Source organism: Hordeum vulgare, chromosome 6H (genome assembly GCF_904849725.1).
Source record: "Hordeum vulgare subsp. vulgare chromosome 6H, MorexV3_pseudomolecules_assembly, whole genome shotgun sequence".
Lineage (NCBI taxonomy): Eukaryota > Viridiplantae > Streptophyta > Magnoliopsida > Poales > Poaceae > Hordeum > Hordeum vulgare.
Window position 1 is genome coordinate 419,828,489 of NC_058523.1, and position 6,126 is coordinate 419,834,614.

The 6,126-nt window shown below is 48.3% G+C and overlaps 1 pseudogene; it reads right to left on the reverse strand.

Annotated features, from left to right (window-relative positions):
- Nucleotides 1-3,430: 3,430 nt before the first annotated feature.
- Nucleotides 3,431-3,954, reverse strand: LOC123405549 (annotated as a pseudogene).
- Between the last annotated feature and the right edge of the window lie 2,172 nt (nucleotides 3,955-6,126).

The following is a 6,126-nucleotide window of genomic DNA, read 5'->3' on the forward strand; positions in this document are numbered from 1 at the left end:
TGGATATTGACCGAGGAGTCTCTCGGGTCATGTCTACATAGTACTCGAACCCGCAGGGTCTGCACACTTAAGGTTCGACGTTGTTTTATGCGTATTTGGGTTATATGGTTGGTTACCGAATGTTGTTCGGAGTCCCGGATGAGATCACGGATGTCACGAGGGTTTCCGGAATGGTCCGGCAATGAAGATTGATATATAGGATGACCTCATTTGATTACCGGAAGGTTTTCGGAGTTACCGGGAATGTACCGGGAATGACGAATGGGTTCCGGGAGTTCACCGGGGGGGGGGGGGGCAACCCACCCCGGGGAAGCCCATAGGCCTTGGGGGAGACACACCAGCCCTTAGTGGGCTGGTGGGACAGTCCACAAGTGCTCTATGCGCCAAGAGAAGAAAAATCAAGAGGAAAAGAAAAAAAAGGAGGAGGTGGGAAGGGAGGGGGACTCCCTCCCACCAAACCTAGTCCAACTCGGTTTGGGGGGGGGGCAGAGTTCTCCCCCTTGGCTCGGCCGACCCCCTTGAGGGTCCTTGGACCCCAAGGCAAGGCCCCCTCCCTCCCACCTATATATACGGAGGTTTTAGGGCTGATGTGAGACGACTTTTCCACGGCAGCCCGACCACATACCTCCACGGTTTTTCCTCTAGATCGCGTTTCTGCGGAGCTCGGGCGGAGCCCTGCTGAGACAAGGTCATCACCAACCTCCGGAGCGCCGTCACGCTGCCGGAGAACTCTTCTACCTCTCCGTCTCTCTTGCTGGATCAAGAAGGCCGAGATCATCGTCGAGCTGTACGTGTGCTGAACGCGGAGGTGCCGTCCGTTCGGTACTAGATCGTGGGACTGATCGCGGGATTGTTCGCGGGGCGGATCGAGGGACGTGAGGACGTTCCACTACATCAACCGCGTTCTCTAACGCTTCTGTTGTACGGTCTACAAGGGTACGTAGATCACTCATCCCCTCTCGTAGATGGACATCACCATGATAGGTCTTCGTGCGCGTAGGAAAATTTTTGTTTCCCATGCGACGTTCCCCAACATTTTTCCCGAACGAAATAAGATCGGGGGCTTGTGGGCCAAGCAAGCAGGGCTACAGGGAGCCCACGAGCCCCCCATCCGCCCCCAGGGGGCGGCGGTGGGCACGCTTGTGGCCTCCCTGGCGCCCCCCTGACCTAGATCCTTCGCCTATATATTCCCTAAAATACAAAAAAAATTCAAGGGATCCACGAAAATACTTTTCCGCCGCCGCAAGCTTCCATTTCCGCGAGATCTCATCTGGAGACCCTTCTCGGTGCCCTGCCGGAGGGGACTTTGGAGTTGGAGGGCTTCTACATCAACATCATCACCCCTCCAATGACTCGTGAGTAGTTCACTTCAGACCTACGGGTCTGTAGTTAGTAGCTAAATGGCTTCTTCTCTCTCTTGGATCTTCAATACAAAGTTTTCCATGATCTTCATGGAGATCTATTCGATGTAATCCTCTTTCGCGGTGTAATTGTCGAGATCCGATGAATTGTGGATTTGTGATCAGATTATCTATGATATATATTTGAGTCTTTGTTGATTTCTTTTATGCATGATTTGATATCCTTATAAGTCTCTCCGAGTCTTGGGTTTTGTTTGGCCAACTAGATCTATGATTCTTGCAATGGGAGAAGTGCTTGGTTTTCGGTTCTTACCGTGTGGTGACCTTTCCCAGTGACAGTAGGGGCAGCAAGGCACACATCGTGTAATTGCCATCAAGGGTAACACGATGGGATCTGCCGTAGATATGAGATTGTCCATCTACATCATGTCATCTTACTTAAGGAGTTACTCTGTTCTTTTGGACTTAATACACTAGATGCATGCTGGATAGCGGTCGACGTGTCGAGTAATAGTAGTAGATGCAGAAAGTATCGGTCTACTTGTTTTGGACGTGATGCCTATAGATATAATCATTGCCATAGATGACGTCACGACTTTGCGCGGTTCTATCAATTGCTCGACAGTAATTTGTTCACCCACCGTTTACTTGCTTTCATGAGAGAAGCCACTAGTAAACACCACGGCCCCCGGGTCTATTCACATCTATCGTTTCCACTTTGGCTTTTACTTTGCTTTGTTACTTTGTTGCTTTCAGTTCTCACTTGGCGAACAATCTATAAGGGATTGACAACCCCTTCATAGCATTGGGAGCAAGCTTTTTGTGTTTGTGCAAGCTCTTGTGATACTCCTTCACTGGATCGGTACCTTGGTTCTCAAACTAAGGACAATATTTATCACCGCTGCGCCACATCACCCTTTCCGCTTCGAGGGAACACCAACGCAAGGCTCCAAGGCCACGGGGGAAATCCTTTGCATATTTTCCTAGGAAGTCCCTTAAGGCGTAGCCGTAGCAGAAGGATTCTTGGTGCCGTCAAAACACCTATTTCTGGCGCCGTTGGAAGGTCTTTTGTTGCAGTAGCAGAAGTATTTCGGGCGCCGTTGCCGGGGAAGGAGAGATCTATCCAAGTAGGTCTCACAAACTCATCTCCTGCATTTACTTTTTTGAAAGTTGCCTCTCGTTTTCCTCTCCCCCACTTCACATTTGCCGTTTTCATTTGCCTTTCTCCTTTGCCGTTTTCTTTTGCTTTTTGCCTTTTTCGCTCACCCTTTTCTCTCGCTTGCTTTCTATTCGCTTGTGTGCCATGTGCCTTCATTATGCTTGCATCTTCGCTTGCTGAAAATCTAGTGATATGGATCCTCATCCACTAGCTAATCTCTTTAAGAGACCCACTTATGTGGAATGAATTGCTAGTGAGTTGAGTGCACTTGAATTTCTCTATGGAGTTTTGCTTGAGATGCGTGAATCTGAAAATCGGGATGAAGTAATTCATGAAGTGATTCATGAGGGCTCCTTGGATGAAAAGAATGAGTGCAATGGTTTCACTATATATTCTATTAGTGACAATCATGCTAAAATTATACAAAACCCTAAGCTTGGGGATGCTAGTCTTGCTATGTCCACTACTTGCACTACAAGAAATATGCTCATACATGATGTTTTTTAAGACGTCGTTGATGAATTCGTCATAAATCTATGATGATTTCATCCGAGATTGTCGTAAACCGTTTGAGGGGATCAAATCTACATATAAATTACGACGATGTGAGTCAAAAACATCGTAACCGCATAAGATGAGATCGTCATAACTTTTACGACGATTATAAAAATATCGTAACATGTTCTAACTATGTTGACATGTCACTCGTGGGTCCATTCTATTCCACCTCATCTTATGCGGTGATAATCCATGAAATATGATATACCTTGAGTGGAAATTTTAGTGACATCATGTTACAATACACTCTTGATAGTTGCTTCACAAACACACATATTTTTAACACTTCAAAATTATTTTTAGTGTTACATATCTCAGACCAATCAAAACGCAGAACTACCCTTCCCACAGATCATGCAGCAAACACCGTTGGATGCTCCGAGATCCAACGACAGCCATCAATCCCACCCCCTCTCAGTCTTACCCATGTAGCCCTATCCTCTCGTCCCTCTCCCCCACACACTAGAGCCGCCAGCCCCAACCATCTCCTCTCTGATCCAAATCCAGATCCGGCGGCCGCCACGAACACGCTAGCCTCGCCGGCGGGGACTGTCCCGAGGCGGTGCGCCACGGCCAGCCGGCACAGCGCGTGGGCAGCGCGGGTCTCGCGGAGGAAGGCCTCGAGCTGGCGCTGCGCCATGGACGCGTACGCCTCCTAGCGGAGCTCCACCACGCGTCTCCCATCGAGGTGGTCCCGCGTGGTGCCCTCAAAGGTGGCGATGGCGTCCTCCGACAGGTCGCGGACGTGGTCCATGTACCGGCCCATGTCCAGCCGGCCCGATCCCTCGTCCAGGATCTCGACCAGGTCCTGGCACGCCGCCTCCGTCGTCGGGGCCTCATCGCCGGCCATCAAGGGGAGCTGTGCGCCCGCGCTGCTGGTGAATTTGTGATTTGATTTGGGTGCATCACTTTGGCAACCTACTCACGCAAGAAGCAGACCCGGGCTTGCAGCTCGCTGCAGTACCTGATCCTGTACGGCTGCAGCGTCGCGTACACCATCACCACCACTACTAGCATCAGGTAGTCGCCCCCGGCCAGCAGTTGCATTAGTTGCACCATCCATCGAGCAAGAATCATGTGACTTGGAGTAGAATTACTACATAGCTTGCCTTCCTTTTCGTGTTCGCCTAGTACGTGCTGCTGTTTTAAGCTGATCGTTTTCCATGCCACACGGCGATTCTGAAGGCCAACTGCTACCACGAGCACGGGCACGATGCGCCCTGCAGCTTCGACGGAAGCTACTACATGCTCATGTTCGGTGGGGCGCAACTCCTCCTCTCCTTCATACCGGACTTCCACGACATGGCGTGGCTCCCCGTCGTTGCCGCGGTCATGTCCTTCTTCTACGCCTACATCGGCCTCGGCCTTGGCCTCACCAGCACCATCTGTATGTACTATGCCCTGCTTCTTTTCCGGCCTAGCCAGGTAGTAATTCAGGGAGTAATACTGTCAGTAAACCACTGAGCATGATGACATCCCGTTTTTTCAGAATTAGTACTTACTGTATTTGGTAGTACTGTCAGTAAACCACCGAGCATGATGACACCTTGTTTTGTTTCGCTCGTGTGCCAATACTGTAGGACACCCTCAAGTCGCCACCTGCCGAGAACAAGATGATGAAGAAGGCGTCCATCATCTCCATCCTGGTCACCACCTTCTTCTACCTCTGTTGCGGCTGCTTCGGCTACGCCGCCTTTGGGAGCGACGTGCCGGGGAACCTCCTCACCGGCTTCGGCTTCTACGAGCCCTACTGGGGAGCCCTACTGGTGAGAGGGAGTACATGCTAAATAATTATAGTTGGGGAGAGCTAGGTAAAGAGGGAGTACATGCTAAATAATAATAATAAACTAAATACTACTTGGTCACACTCAAATAGCCCCCAACTAATACTAATAGTTAATTTGTCAACATAGATGCCAAAGTAGCAAGCGACCCCTTGATGGCAGTCAAGGTCAAAAATGGACTACCTATTTAAGGCATACATATGTAGCCGTCAATTTTTAACCTCTTAGAAGTCAGGCCAACTAGCTTTCAGTAACAAGAATAGCAGAGATGAACACAGTACTATGTGCCAGCTTAAAGCTTCAGTTTGATTATTATTTTCTGAAAAGCACTAGATAATCATCTAAGTTAATCTTTCGTCCAGATTAACCTGCCAAAATTCAGTCGCACGTACGGATGCAGCATGTAACTCTTGATTAATTGGATTATCATGTCTCGATCAATTCAGAATAGCTTTATAAGTTCTTAATTAGATTGCAGAATTTGCGAAACACGTAGATATATACTAAGAGGTCGGAATTTGCGAAACACGTATATAACAAGAATAGCAGAGGCCCAATAAATCTAGGCAAATCGTGAGCATTGTTTGTTCAGTCCAAGTAACTGCAGGGTACGAAGTATGGATGAACGCTAAGCAAAACGAAATGTGGGTCTGCTTGTTGTAAGCACGAGCACTGGGAAAGATGAGACTCTTTTATAATAGAATTAGCTGGCTTATCCCATTTCTTCCACTACAAATGATAGATTCATATCATGAGTGATAACTTCTTTTATACTCCACCGGGAGTATAAAAGGGTCAACTGGGTATTAGTTGTACAAATTAGTTCATGTAGCTGCAAGGTACTTCACTGTTCCTTGATAACCCAACTGACTGGGAAAACTGGGTGTTACTCTTTGGCAAATCAGCTACGGTATATATGGGATTCCGAAGAGTTGCGCCGTGCTATGGAGCGTGTGGATTTGATTAGGAGAGTAAGTAAATGTTCAGTTTGTTCCTTTGTACAGAGAAAGAAAGAATATTCACTCCATTCCCTAAACCAATCATGTGATGTACGTGTTTCTTTTGCAGGAACTCATCGACAGGATCCTCGCCCTGCTCTCCGACGACCAAGGTCCGCCCCCTATTTTCCCCCCAACTCTTTTTGTGCCAGTGCAATGCACCTCTATCAACTTAGAATGATGCCACATTTCTATCCTTGCAAAGCATACATAGTGTTCTTTTTCACCAAAGCACCTGCTCTACTTGCTAACCTGCTTTCATATGT